General features: G+C 47.2%; 1 protein-coding gene and 1 long non-coding RNA gene across 2 annotated transcripts in view; both read left to right on the top strand.

The window, feature by feature from the left end:
- Nucleotides 1–14,371, top strand: part of LOC310766856 — a 292,292-nt gene that overhangs the window by 193,458 nt on the left and 84,463 nt on the right. The gene's annotated exons all lie outside the window — the stretch shown is intronic.
- The window catches only part of SYNE3 (spectrin repeat containing nuclear envelope family member 3), a 92,500-nt gene continuing 84,463 nt past the window's right edge, over nt 6,335–14,371 (top strand). The window contains exon 1 of the mRNA XM_083611810.1: nt 6,335–6,769. The gene's annotated coding sequence lies outside the window, so the exon portion shown is untranslated. The remainder of the gene's footprint in view (nt 6,770–14,371) is intronic.

The raw sequence follows: 14,371 nt of genomic DNA, 5'->3' as shown, positions 1-14,371 counted from the left end.
GTATAAATAAATAAATAAATAAATAAATAATAATAATAATAATAATAATAATAATTATTATTATTATTATTATTATTATTATTATTAAAATGACTCTCAAGGTGCCCTCTACCCTTTTGCTCTTGGCATCTGTCCGTCTCTGGAGACGGATGGCTAAAATGATTAAATCAGTTTCATTTGTTGAATGTCTGTTAGATATCCCATTTGTTATGCAAACTAGGGGCAAATATGTTTCCATGGAAACCAATTAGCTAGGGGCACTTCTAGAAGGTAAAGGTAAAAGACCCCTGGACGGTTAAGTTGCAGCACTCATCTCGCTTTCAGGCCAAGGGAGCCAGAGTTTGTCCACAGACAAACTTTCCAGGTTGTGTGGCCAGCATAACTAAAGTGCTTCTGGTGCAACAGAACACCATGACGGAAACCAGAGCAGCGCACGGAAATGCCATTTACCTTCCTGCCACAGAGGTACCTATTTATCTACTTTCACTGGTATGCTTATGACACAGCGCCACCCGAATCCCATAGTCTCCTAACAACTGTCAGCACCCGTAACAAACTATAGTACCCAGGATTCTTTGGGGGAAACAATGTGTCTAGACCACAGCCAGTATGACAAAAGACAGGAAGTCCTTCCTCCTCTCTCCTTGAGGGGAAATAAATGGTTTTTAAAAGTGAGAACTGTGTAATTCATGGACAGAATTGGTTCTCCAAGTACATTTGTTGCAACTTCAACATTTATAATGCATTTGAGTATTATGTATGTATCTCTCTATCTAACATGGTGGTGGTGGTTGTCCTTTAAAGAAAAGGTCAAAATCTAAAATTTTATGATGAAGTAACGAGAAAGGGAGCAGAGACACGTATAAACACTGCAAGAATGTCTGCCCATTTCAGTTGCATGACCTTGAGCTTAGCCCAGGGACAGAGACAATCATCCCAATAAAACTTTTTAGATGGGAAGCCTGCAGTAAGTTGAAAGCAAAAAGGAAATTCATCTGGGAGAGCAAATGGACAACCATTGAGTTCATCTTTTGCGGGGGGAACTGGGGACAGGACAAATAGTAATAATGGGTGAGTCAAGAGATGGGAAACCTGTGGCCCTCCAGATGTTGTGAAACATCTGGAGTTATGTGGGTTCCCTATCCCCAGCCAGTAGAAGGGGCAGAACCAAGCACACTGTCCCATGCTTCTTGGAAAAAGAATAAAATAAAAATGTCATCAATTCAGCACAGCTACCGTTTGCTTCTATTAAGGGCAGAAGACGAGGGAAATGATGTGCTGGCTGCTAACACAGCATGTTTCCTATGCTCACCATTCCATTTGTGACAACTGGACTATTTAAAGTCTGGACAGCTGCTATATAGGATTAAAACTGGCTGATAGTACAGGCAGAGTAGGGTCCTGTGGAAAGTCAGGTGTTGTGTGTCACTCATTGCCTTAATGTAACATGCTACTTAAGAATCTGTGTCTCGTAAGACTGGCGATTATCCAACCACACTAAAGAGCCTTTCAGGACCCTTTGATTTCAACACTGAGAGAGTTCTGCGCCTGGTGGCCTCTTGCTGAAATTGATGGAACATAAAAGTGCCAAGCTTCAGTTGAATATGGCCCTTAAAACAAAATTCCTCGAGGTGGCTTCACGGAGCCTTGTTCATCCCAGAATGTAATTATAAAATGCTTATTTGACTGCACAGAACAGCACCAAAGTTTATCCCATAAAGAGCATTCAGATCACCATAAACAAAGCAACAGTAAACAGAGGCGAGTTGGTAGTTACCACTGATGGTTCACCCATTGCACTGAGCCACTTGTTTTTAAACCATGACTTAATTGTGAACTTGCCCCACCATCACCACCTGCATGGATTGCTTATGGTTTGTTTGAAACGAAGAAAAAAATGCATTCTGAGTTCACACAACACAACAAGACGTACTGTGGTTGGTTTGTGCCATAAGCAAGCAGCTGTGAGGGGACAGGAAGCATGTTCACGATTAAGCCGTGGTCTACAATAAACTGACTTAGTGTGACATGCAAAAAAAGAGCCAGTGTGAATTTTCTCTTGGTCATGAATTAGGAAAAATACAAAATAGGGGCAGGCAGTGAAGCTACCCCTCATAATGTTATACAGTGGTACCTCGGGTTAAGTACTTAATTCGTTCCGGAGGTCCGTTCTTAACCTGAAACACCACTTTAGCTAATGGAGCCTCCCGCTGCTGCCGCGCCACCAGAGCACGATTTCTGTTCTCATCCTGAAGCAAAGTTCTTAACCCGAGGTGTCATTTCTGGGTTAGCGGAGTCTGTAACCTGAAGTGTATGTAACCTGAAGCGTATGTAACTCGAGGTACCACTGTAATTCCAAAAACCCGCATTAACATGATGCCCTTTTATTAGGCCAACCAACCAAAATAGTGTACACACTTTAGTAAAGTTGAATGCTCTAATATGCAGTTTTGTCTTCTGGATCAGCATGACATCTTCTACCTTTTCTGGTGTTGTAAAGCAACCCTGCAGGGCTAAAGTATCCATTTTTCAGAGGGATCTTCTGAAAGCTCCTTTTACATAGCCTGGGACTCAACAGCTGGAGTTAAGCTGGCAGGCAGATGGTGTTTTAGTACTAATAGTTTGTATTAATCTGACTGCAACAAGATATTTTGAGCACACATTTTTTTATTGACTTTCTGAGTCTATGGAACGGGGCTGTCTATAAATTACTATTAATTAACTTAATTAATTCAAGTCAGATGGGGACCTCAAAAAATGTTTGTATGTTTTTGTCATTTTCATCTCCTTTCCACTTTTATCCCACTGTGGATATGAATAAAAGAGAATGCTATTGAACACATAAGAGTTCTATTTGTTTTTAATGTTACAGTTCCGCAAACGTATTCCTGCTGTATGAAAAAATGAGGTTGAACTGTGTACACTTACCTGAGAGCTTACTTCTGAGTTGACACACATAGGATTGCACCAGCAAGGCATGCATCTATACTTCAAATGTATGTTACTTTTGCACCACTTTGCCACAGATTGCCCCCCAAATATTGGAAATCATAGTTTAGTGGAGGTGTGCAGAATTCTAGCAGCCCCCTCCCAGAGAACCACAATTCCCTTGATTCCACGGAAAGAATGAATTATTTAGATTTAGGCTGTAAATGTTAACAGCAACTTTCCACTATTATATTTTTAAATTCATCAGAATGACCACTTTCTGCCTGTCAACTGAGAGCTTGAAATGAAGCCATTATTGGAGTGTCCCTTCAGCCCAAAGTTTTGCGACCTGAGTTTTTTTTCTTGTAGGACCTCACTTGTGGAACTCCCTCAGCAAAGCTGCATTTTAGGGCCCCGTTGCTTTTAGGACACCAAAATCAGTTCCATTTACCTAAACCAGTGGTTTTCAACCAGTGTACCATGGCACCCTGGGGTGCCTTGAATGATGGTCAGGGGTGCCGTGGGCAACACTGGCCTCTTTCCCTCATCTGATGCCCTCTTGCTTCTCTGCCTCCCAAAGGCTTGCACAGGTGTTTGTTGCAGCAGCCCTGGCCACAAGCTCCCCAGGTGAATGGTGCCTCTGGGGCTGGCCAGGGGGTGCTTCCCAGGTCCCTGAGGAGGCATCTCTCTTTGGGGCAGGGGGGGCAGCTCAGAGACAAGGGGCAGCAGCTGCGGCTGCCCAGAGGACACCCAAGGAAAGGGGAGAAGAGGCTGAGGGAACACTCCACAAAGGAAGGTGTTTGAAAAAGGGCGAGAGGCTGCCAGCTCTGCAGACAAGGGGTAACGTACGTGGGCTCCTGAGCCCCACAGGGGTGCCACAGAAAGAACGTAGTTGGTCAAGGGAGCTGTGGACTCAAAAGGTTGAACACCTCTGACCTAAACTTTTAATACTAGGAAAGATCAACTGCCTCCTTTGAGAGGATTTGTGTTGATGTTTATATGCTGCCTATAGGTTTTTTTCATACTGTGGGATAGTTTTGCTTTGTTTTACAATAAACAAAATGACATGCTCCATGTATCAGTGGAACAAAAGCAGGCACTGGCTTTTTCTAGGGAAATGTTCGCTAGGGAGGGAGATTGTGGTATCTCAGAGATCATTTCAATGTACTTTGATTATTTCTACTTTTAGGTAAGTATTTTTATTTTCTTGATGCGGGGGGGGGGGGAGCTGCCCCCCCCCCCGGCTATGCCCATGATTGGTGTGGTGCGCCCTGCGTGTGTAGGGAGGGAAAGGCGCCCAGTATAAAGTTACTGTGGTTCAAAGGGGTTGAGAAGCCCAAGTAAGAACTCATGCATCTGCATTTTAGACCATTTGGAGTTTCTGGAGCAGTCTCAAGGGTAGCCCTGCATCTCTCTCTCTCTTTCTCACTCTCTCTCTCTCTCTATCACATTTATACCCTGCACTCCCTGGCTCAGGTGTACAGCAAGTTAAAGTAGTCTAGTCTGCAGGTGACTACTGCATGGATCACCATGGCTAGGTTGGAAAGGGACAGGTACAGTACCGATCGCCTAACCTGACATAGATTCAAAAATTCCAGTTTGGCTACATTTGTGACCAATGCCTCCATAGAGACAGAAGCATCCAGGATCACACCGGGACTCCTGATGGCAGCTACAGGTGACTATTGCGCCCCATGAAGAGCTGGGAGCTGGCAAACCAAACTGAAATTATTCTGGCCAAGCCATTGGACACCCATCTTTAATGGATAGAGATTCAGCCGACTCTGTTTCCTCCATCCCAGCACACCCACCTAAAAATTGGCCAATGTATCCAGGGTAGCATCTGGCCAGGGCCATGAAGCAGTAGATCCATGATGTTTGTGGTCAGATCTGTGGTTATGTACAAGATATTTGATTAAAGGATGAATTTGGGGTTCCCCAATGCAAAAAGTGTGATGATCCATGAGGATACGTGCTTCAAAACCACGTTTTTTGGCCATGGAGTGGCCAGGAAGCTGTGGATCCGAGTTTTTTGTGGTGCAGGCTGTGCCCCTGGCTACGATGTGTGATTTGACGGTGAGTTTGGGCTGGCCCAATGCGAAAAGCGTGAGGATCCATGAGGATCCATGCTTCAAAACCACGTTTTTGGGCCACAGTATGGCCAGGAAGCCGTGGATCTGAGTTTTTTGTGGTGCAGGCTGTGCCCCTGGACATGATGTATGATCTAATGGTGACTTTGGGCTGGTCTTGTGCAAAAATCATGAGGATCCATGAGGATCCATGCTTCGGAACCACGTTTTTGGGCCATGGTATGGCTAGGCAGGCATGGATCTGAGTTTTTTGTGGTGTAGGCTGTGCCTCTGGCTATGATATGTGATTTGACAGTGAGTTTGGGTTGGCCCAATGCAAAAAGTGTGAGGATCCATGAAGATCCGTGCTTCAAAACCATGTTTTTGGGCCACGGTATGGCCAGGAATCTGTGGATCTGTGATTTTTGTGGTGCAGGCTGTGCCCCTGGCCATGATATGTGATTTGACAGTGAGTTTGGGTTGGCCCAATGCAAAAAGCATGAGGATCCATGAAGATCCGTGCTTCAAAACGACGTTTTTGGGCCATGCCGTTGCCAGATTACCGTGGATCTCAGTTTTTTTGTGGTGCAGGCTGTGCCCCTGGACATGATGTGTGATTTGACAGTGAGTTTAGGGTAGCTCAATGCAAAAAGCGTGAGGATCCATGAGGATCCGTGCTTCAAAACCACATTTTCGGGCCATGGATTTGCCAGGAAGTCGTGGATCCGTGATTTTTGTGGTGCAGGCTGTGCTCCTGGCTATGATGTGTGATTTGACAGTGATTTGGGGTGGCCCAATGCAAAGAGCGTGAAGATCCATGAGGATCCGTGGTTTGGAACCAGCTTTTTGGGCCGCGGTATGGCCAGGAAGGCGTGGATCTGTGATTTTTGTGTTGCATGCTGTGCCCCTGGCCATGATGTTTGATCTGATGGTGACTTTGGGCTAGTCTTGTGCAAAAATCATGAGGATCCATGAGGATCCGTGTTTTTTAACCATGTCTTTGCGCCCCTGCGGCCCCACGAAATAGTGGGTGCCTGATTTTTTTTATGCTGTCTACACAGTAAGACATGGTCTACAGTATCATGGTGGTTTTATTTAATTTGAATGAAAAAATCATATGAATTCACGAGGATCCGTCTAGATCCGCCTTTTACCTTTTTCCAAACCGAACTGCAACCGGCCAAACTAACCCGCACCCCTTGTGTTTTTGAATGCGGCAACCTTGAACGCGCAAAACGCCATGGCTAAGAAGGGGCGGCGGCGTGAAGTTCAAAGGCGCCATCGTGCCAATGCAATCTATGTGATTTTGGTATATAAACTTGTTCCCGCAACTGCAAGCCTCGACCCCTAGGGAGCATCTGGCCATTGCATAAGCCTCGTCCGGCCTCTTAAGCAGTCCCTCCTGACGCGCTTACATAACATAAGCACCGAGCGCCGCCATCCCAGGAAGATAAGATCTGCAGCAAGCACCCCGCACCTCCGATCCCGGGGCGCGCTCAGCCAAAGCGTCCCCGGACACCTGTCCCGCCGCGCCTTTGCGCAGCGCTCTGCAGAGCGGAGCGATGAGCCCGGCCGATCGCAGGCAGGGCAAGCGGCGGCGAAGGCGGAGAGAGCGAGGCCCAGAGGGAGGAGTCTCCGGCAACGCCATCGACGGCCCCGCCGCAGCTCCGGGTCCTGGAGCCCTCCGGCTGCTGGCTGCCTTTATTTTGCTGCAGGAGCCTCCTCTGCACCGGGATCCTCGCGCGCTCCCTCCGTCTCTCCATGCCTTTTAGGTGAGTGGCGCGCTCGGGCTGACTTTGGACGACCCACAGCGGGGCTTCCCTCGGCCGCGCGACCGGAGCTCGCCTTTGCGGTCACTTTGACAGGCGATGGCGCCACCCTCAGCCTCGGTTCGGGGGCACCGGCTGCTGGCAAATGGGTGCCCCCTTCTTCCCTTGACAGGGATTATCTCCTCCCCGCTTCCTCGGAGATGGGCAAGCAAAACTTTTCATGTCCCACCCCCCCGCCCAGTCTGCCGTCCTCGGGATCTAGCGGTCGCCGCGCGCGCTAAGAGCGCAGACGGGGAAATCCCACCCCGGGCCGGGTGTCGCCGCCAGGTCCCCTCCCAGTTCTAAGGCTGAAGCCTAGGAACTTTTCGAAGCGGCGCGGGGCAGCGTCACCACCGGCTGTGTTTCCGGACGCTAATAATGTATCGATTGCTATTACTATTAGATCCCCCGCTGCCGCATAGATAGATTGGTGGTGAAAGCGGTTTGCGCGCGGCGCGGATCCTAACTGCCTCTGCATGTTGGAAGGAAGTCTCCGGATGTCCTTTAGGGCTGCAGGCGGAGGTGCTGCATGCGGCACTCGCGGTGCGCTATGGAAAGGCAAATGTATCGGGTGACAGCCTAGTCTTTCTGTAAAACAGAAACTGAAAAATGCGAGGAGCAGAGATGGGGGGGGAGCGAGGGGCGCTGGCAGAAAGGGGCCGGTTGTGCAATTGCCTCCTTGTATCGTACACAGTGTAGCGGTTTATTTATAGTTCGTGGAAGGAGGAGCCTCTGGAAAAAGGCGCCTTTTTTTAGAGAGAGAGAGAATATATTTTAACAGCTGGGCCGCTATTTTCTCAGAGATACATTTCCTGATAGTTTTGTTGTTGTGTGTGCGGAGTGGGGGCTGTTCTCCGAAAAAATAACTTCTGTTCCGCCTCCGACATTTGGCGAAATCCTCCTCCCTCGTTTTTCCCCCAGTGGAGAATTTCATGCGTAATTGTGGGTCCAGAAGTAACTGTTTATTTTTGTTTTAATACCGAAAGAAGGGACGGCCTCGGTCTGAGCTCCTCCCAGCCCTCCTCTCTTAGCTCGCTGACCAATAGACACTAACAACAGAGTTTCATTCAGAATTAACGGACTCGAATATATTTTTCTGTTCCATTTTCTTCCGCTTCTTCCTCCTCCAACGCCGGGGATCGGAATGGGGCGGGGAGGGGGCTTCGGCATACAGATCACTTCCTCTACCTTTGAGCTGCGGCCCTTTGTTGTAATTCCCTATAATCCAGTAGTTCCATCATAGAATTGCAGGGTTGGAAGGGACCACGAGGGTCATCTAGTCCAACCCCTGGCAATGCAGTAATCTTTTGCCCTACGTGGGGTTCAAACCTATGACCCTGAGATTAAGAGTCTCATGTTCTACCTACAATTGTTCTGGAGAATATTTGGCAAATCCCCTCCACCTAAATTTTGCCACCTGTCTGTAGGGGTCGCGAATCTTAAGAACCATTTTCACTTCATCCTAAAATAGTTATATTTGCTCTACTTAGCATGCGAGTGGGGAAATCATGACTTGGTGCCTTCATGGGTGCAAAAGCAAGTTAATAATTCCTTGGTCTGAAATGGGCTGGCACACTTCCCTCCAAAACGTCAAATGCAGTAGGCAGGATTCTTCCCAAAGTAGCTTGAAACCTTTGACTCTTAGGAAAGCCGGAAGGGGAGGTGGCAGAGAGAAAACTTCTGTAGTACTTCTTTATGCACCACATAGTTAAACTAAAAAGGTAAAAAAGGTAAAGGACTCCTGGATGGTTAAGCCCAGTCAAAGGTGACTATGGGGTGCGGTGCTTATCTCCCTTTCAGGCCAAGAGAGCTGGTGTTTGTCCACAGACAGCTTTACGGGTCATGTGGCCAGCATGACTAAACTGCTTCTGCAACACCGTGACAGAAACCAGAGTGCATGGAAACGCCTTTTCCCTTCCCACCACAGCAGTACCTATTTATCTACCGGTACTTGCACTGGCGTGCTTTCAAACTGCTAGGTTGGCAGGAGCTGGGACAGAGCAACGGAAGCTCACCCCATCGTGCAGATTCAAACCTCCAACCTTCTGATCGGCAGGCTATGGAACTCACTATCAGCCACTAATGGTTACCAACGTAGATGGCTTTAAAAGAGCATTAGCCAAATTTGTGGAAGATAAAACTCTTCCTCCCCAGTTGGAGGTAACAGTGTCTCTGAATGGTAGTTGCTGGAAGCAACAGCAGCATCTGCTCGGCTACTGTGAGAACAGGATGCTGGACTAGATGGACCATTGGCCTGATCCTGCGAGCTTTTATGTACAGTCATACTTCATGTTGCATTAGGTTCATGTTGCGTCTTTTCGGCTTGAGAACGCTGCAAACCTGGAAGTGTATACTTCCGGGTTTCACCATGCGCACGTGTGCAGAAGCATTCTGTGTGCTTTGTGCATGCACAGAAGTGCTCTATTGCACTCTGCGCTTGCGCAGAAGTGCCGCTCTGGTTACGGACTTTTCGGGGTGCAAATGGCACCCTGGAACGGATCGTGTCCGCAACTAGAGGTACCACTGTACGTATGTTCCAGTGCCACTGCTCTTTCAGTGGATAGAAGGGTGCAATTTTGTACAGGGGTCAAATCCCTGCTTGGCCAGAGGATGAGCTGTGTGCACACCATACACTTAAAAGCACGTACACACACCCCAGCCCACTGTAGTCTACTCTTCACAGAGGTACAGTTTCCTACCACCCTTAGCAAACTCCAGTTCCTAGGATTCCTAGGACTGGAGGTCCCCCTACCAGCTGCCTGGGTTTGTGGCTGTCTGACAGACCCACCCACAGAGGAGACAGTTGAGCAGGAACTGCAGAGCAGGTGCAGAAGTGTCTGCCTAGCAGCATGTGAAGTGACTCGGGAGGAGGGGAGGCACAGGGATACACCTGTTCTGAACTAGGGATGGAGCCTTCAGCTGCTATGTACAGCCTGAGCTGCTTGACCACTGAAGCACAGCTCTCATTCCAGCTCCATCCTTTCTGGTCTGCAGAAAGGGACAGTGGGATCAACATGCAATTGTCCTATATATGTCTCTAGTTTTTATTCAGAGAAGACCCACCAAAATCAATGGCCATGACTACTAATTTAGGCCCATTAATTTCAGTTTGTCTACTCTGAGTAAAAGTTAGTTGAATACAACCCTTGATAATTTTTTGCTCTCGTTCTAATTTACAGTGTTCCCAAGAAAACACAATGTTTTAGCTTTATGATCCACCTTACTCTTTGAAAACATGAGGAAAACGGGCAGTTTCCAACAATGTTCTTGTTTCCTTTGCCTGCCTTTCCTAATTTGAATAATATTTGTAAGTTGCAGCATAAGCATAAACTGAAAACAAGATACTTAGGGTGCTCATGCAAGGTGCAAATATATAGCTGTGGGAAAACACAGGTAGATGTTGGTGGAGAAACTTCTCCAATCGCACCTGTCTGCCTTCTGTGATTGGACACCAGCACTGCTAATTGTCCCTGAGCCAAGCCAATGGGTATATGGAGATCTTATACCATCCTTGAGCAGCTTCCAGTCTAAAAAAGCAACAACAACAACAATTTATTATTTATACCCCACCCATCTGGCTGGGTTCCCCAGCCACCCTGGTTGGCTCCCAACAGAATATTAAAATATTAAAAACATATATCTTCCCTTAGGGAGATATAAGGGACAGTGCAAAGGTAGTGTGCTGGCTGGCTGCTCAGCAAAAAGTGAGCCCGTTCTAGCCTTCCAATGCAATGAGCACAAAGGCATTGCTGATTTGTTTGGATGATTTAAGTGCTTAATCAAAAAGCTGTCCAAAGTGAAACACAGCTAAAATCCAGAAAGCAATGAGAAACAAATGTACATAAAACAAACACCATGCAAACACAGATGAAAATCAATACAACTTTAGAATGAATATAGGTAACTAAATTACCTGTCTGGGTAAGCATTTTCAGCAGGTCTCTAAAGCAAAACAGCAAGGGCACCTTCTTAATGTCAATTGGCAGGGAGTTCCAAAGGATGACCACAGTAAGGGACTGACTCCAAATGCAGAACGAACAATATATGGCCTTTGCAAAAGGTGCAAGTCTGCAGATTGAAGCAGTCGAATAGGCACCTCACCTTAGAGACGACTGAAGAATGCTAAGAAGTTAGTGGATTAGGCAATCCTACTGCATTCAGTGCTGCAGGTACAGTATGGGTGTGCATGGAACTGCTGCTTTAATTTTATTAAAGTGTGTTTTAATTGCAGCATTAAATGCATACGTTTATGTATTGCAGACTACTTATTTTTAGGGTTTTGCTGTTTTGCATCAATTTAACTTCCCCCTCATTACCTGTGCATTACCTGTTCTAAAGATCATTGAGATGATATACGTAGAGCACTTTGAAATCCCCTGTTTAAATGCTAAGCATTCTTCTTAATGTCAAGTAGAAGCTGGCATTAATTAGTTTCAGGAGCCCTCCTGAAGCCTCCGCCTTTACGTCTTTATTAATGGCTCCAGGTAGGACCTAAGGGAGGGGGCGGCAGGTGGAGAAACATGTTAACATTTTGTCCATCAGATTATTGTAACACTATTGAAATACGTTCATTATTCACCCATTAGCATTGTGGACAAGTCTTGGCTTGTGCCTCTGCAGAGTTAAACCGCCAAAAGAACTGCTCTCCGGGGTATAATTACAGCCCGGCACGTGATGACCTTTTTGCATCGTAGACGTGTGTTGTTGGCACCCTTTGGTGCCTTCCCACTGGCGGCTGCTTGGTGGGCCTGTCTCTGCAAGGGATAAACAAAATATCTCTTTCCAGAAAGGGAGGCGCCTGCACGAAAGAGGCTGGGCATGGAAGACCCACCCAACTCAGCAGAGAAACAAGAGCAGGGCAGAATAAATTGCTTGCCATCGGCCAGCTTCAAAGCATTCATGCCAAACCATCCAGCTCTTTCTCCAGCTCTTTGTGCAGAGGGGAAGACAGCCAACAGCCTTTTCGATTTGTGGATTTAGAGAGGCTGCTCAGTATGTCCCTTTTATTAGGGTCAGGGTGGGAGGGACGTGTGTCGCTCAGACTGTTGTTGAACTGCAGCTCCCACCTTAGATAGCTCAATCGTAAGAGCGTAAGATGCTTGATCTCAAGGTCTTGGGTTCGAGTACCACATTAGGAGAAAGATTCCTGCATTGCAGAGGGTTGGACCAGATGGGTGGCCCAAGTTTCCAAGATGGCGGCGCGTGCAGATGCTGAAAGCTCACTGGAGGGGAGTCAGGGTTTGTTTGAATGAATTATTTATAACCGATTTCACTCTTCCCACCTTGGATCAAATCTATGCTTCCAGGTGCCATAAGAAAGCTGCAGAGATAGCGCAGGATAGTGCACACCCCGGAAATGATCTCTTTCAGCTTCTGCCTTCTGGAAGAAGGTACAGGGTTATAAAGACTAGGACTAGCCACCTGAGAAACAGTTTCTACCCAAATGCGATTTTGGTTTTAAACACAGTGTAAGGGAGTATATTGTATTTAAAAATGGGGTATCAGAGTTTTTAGGGGGCTAACCAGGTTGGGATAGCTGGGATAGCAGGCTTGTTGAGCTTTGAATGTTTTATGTAGATTTTTCAATTTCATTGTTCTGTATGGGATAATAACAATAAAGATTATCGTATCATTGTCACTTCCAACTCTACAGATCTATGATCCCTGGCTATTGGCCCTGCTGTCTGCGGCTGAAATCCAGCAACACGCTTTTATTAACACACCTCTTTGTAACACAGTCCTGTTGTGTGGTGTTAGCTGGAAAAGGCTACCAACTTTTGTTTAACCTGAGGACTCACCAACGGGCAGTGATCTTCAACAGGTGTTTCTAGAGCTAGGCAAAGGGTTTTGCTCGATGGTTCTGGAGAGCCAGAAAAGGAGCTTAGTGGCTAGCGACAGCTCTGTGACACATTTCACAGTAGCCAGTTAGTTATGACGGCTGGACTCTGCCACCGAGGTTGGAGCCAGTATTGCTTCTGAATAACCAGTGGCTGGAAACCACAGGAGGGGAGAGTGTACTTGGGTTTGGGTCCTGTTTGCTGGTTTGCCTGGTTGGCCGCTCTAAGAACAGGATGCTGGACTAGATGGGCCATTATTGGCCTGATCCAGCAGGCTCTTCTTATGTTCTTACACACTGGTGCTGGGGAGACGCTGTATCTAAAGAGAGAGAGAAAGTTTGGCGTTGCAAGGTAGACAGCTGCCACGGGGTCAAACTGAGTCTTGGGACATCTTCAAAACTAGCAGCCTTATTATAGCACTAGTGGACAAGTCTCTGCTTCATCAGTTGCATGGAGCATAACCTTTAAGTGGATTTACATATACAACAGGGAGGGTGTGTTGTAAGCAGTATGGGTTGCTGGTGGTCAGAAAAGAGGTTTGTCTCAAGGCAAATCTTAAAAAATGTAGTATAAACACCAACAATTGGGAAACACTGGCCTGCGAGCGCTCCAGTTGGAGAACAGCCTTTACCAAAGGTGTCATGGGCTTTGAAGACACTCGAACTCAGGACGCAAGGGAGAAATGTGCTAGGAGGAAGGCACGCTTGACAAATCCACACCGTGATCAACTCCTGCCCGGAAACCAATGTCCCTACTGTGGAATGATGTGTGGATCCAGAATTGGCCTCCACAGTCACTTACGGACTCCTTGTTAAAACTGTGTTTATGGAAGACAATCTTACTCTGCTACGAGTGATCGCCAAAGAGAGAGAAGGGTTAGGAAAATGATATGAGTTAAGGGTGGAGCACATGCTTTGCATGCAGAGCACCCCTGGTCCAGTCCCTGGCATTTCCCGGTGGAAAAGGCCCTATCTGTAGCCATGGAGCTCCCCAGCCATTTAGTGGAACCATTTAGAGCCACCCAGAGTGGCGGGGAAAACCCAGCCAGTTGAGTGGGGTATAAATAATAAAACTGTTTTGGACTACCGTTCCCATCAGCCCTAACCAGCGAATGGTTTGGCTGGGGGTGTTGGCAGTTGTGGTCCAAAACATCAGGAGGATGTCAGAGACACCAGTACTGAACTTCATGGGTAGGGACAACTGGCTGGGATACAAGCTGCAAGAGAACTATAGGCGTGAGGTTCTCTGGTGCTCCTGCTCTTAAGAGTTTACACTCCTGCACTAGGAGCTGAAGCACAAGCAAGAACCAGCTTCCTTACAGACACACCCTTAATCCCTTTACCCACCCATCTTTTCGAGATTCCCTTCCCCAAACTCAAAAGCAGCACACAGGCTTGTAGTCTCTCTCCGTGTAACACCTTCCCCTTTTTCCTTAGGAGAGTTCTGCCGAATCCAGTTTCGTCCCCAGCCTTTCTTCTTCTTCTTGCTTCTAAAACTCTCAATGTGAGGGATTTAATTCCCAGGGAATTAGCTGCATCCTTTCCTCTCTGCCATCGTGTGTTGCGTTCCCTTTTAAGCCATCTGCTCTTCTCTTTTATCTGCCGCCGGAGGAGAAGCCAAGCCCCGTGTTTACACAGCAGCGTGTCAGGCCTTGCCAAAAAGGCTTTCCTTGGGTTCTGGAGGTGCGGCTTGCATTCCCAGCTGAACCCCCCGGCACGTTGGATCCTCA

The sequence above is a fragment of the Podarcis filfolensis genome, assembly GCF_964270895.1.
Source record: "Podarcis filfolensis genome assembly, chromosome: 1".
Taxonomy (NCBI): domain Eukaryota; kingdom Metazoa; phylum Chordata; class Lepidosauria; order Squamata; family Lacertidae; genus Podarcis; species Podarcis filfolensis.
This window is presented reverse-complemented; position numbering and strand designations above follow the sequence as displayed.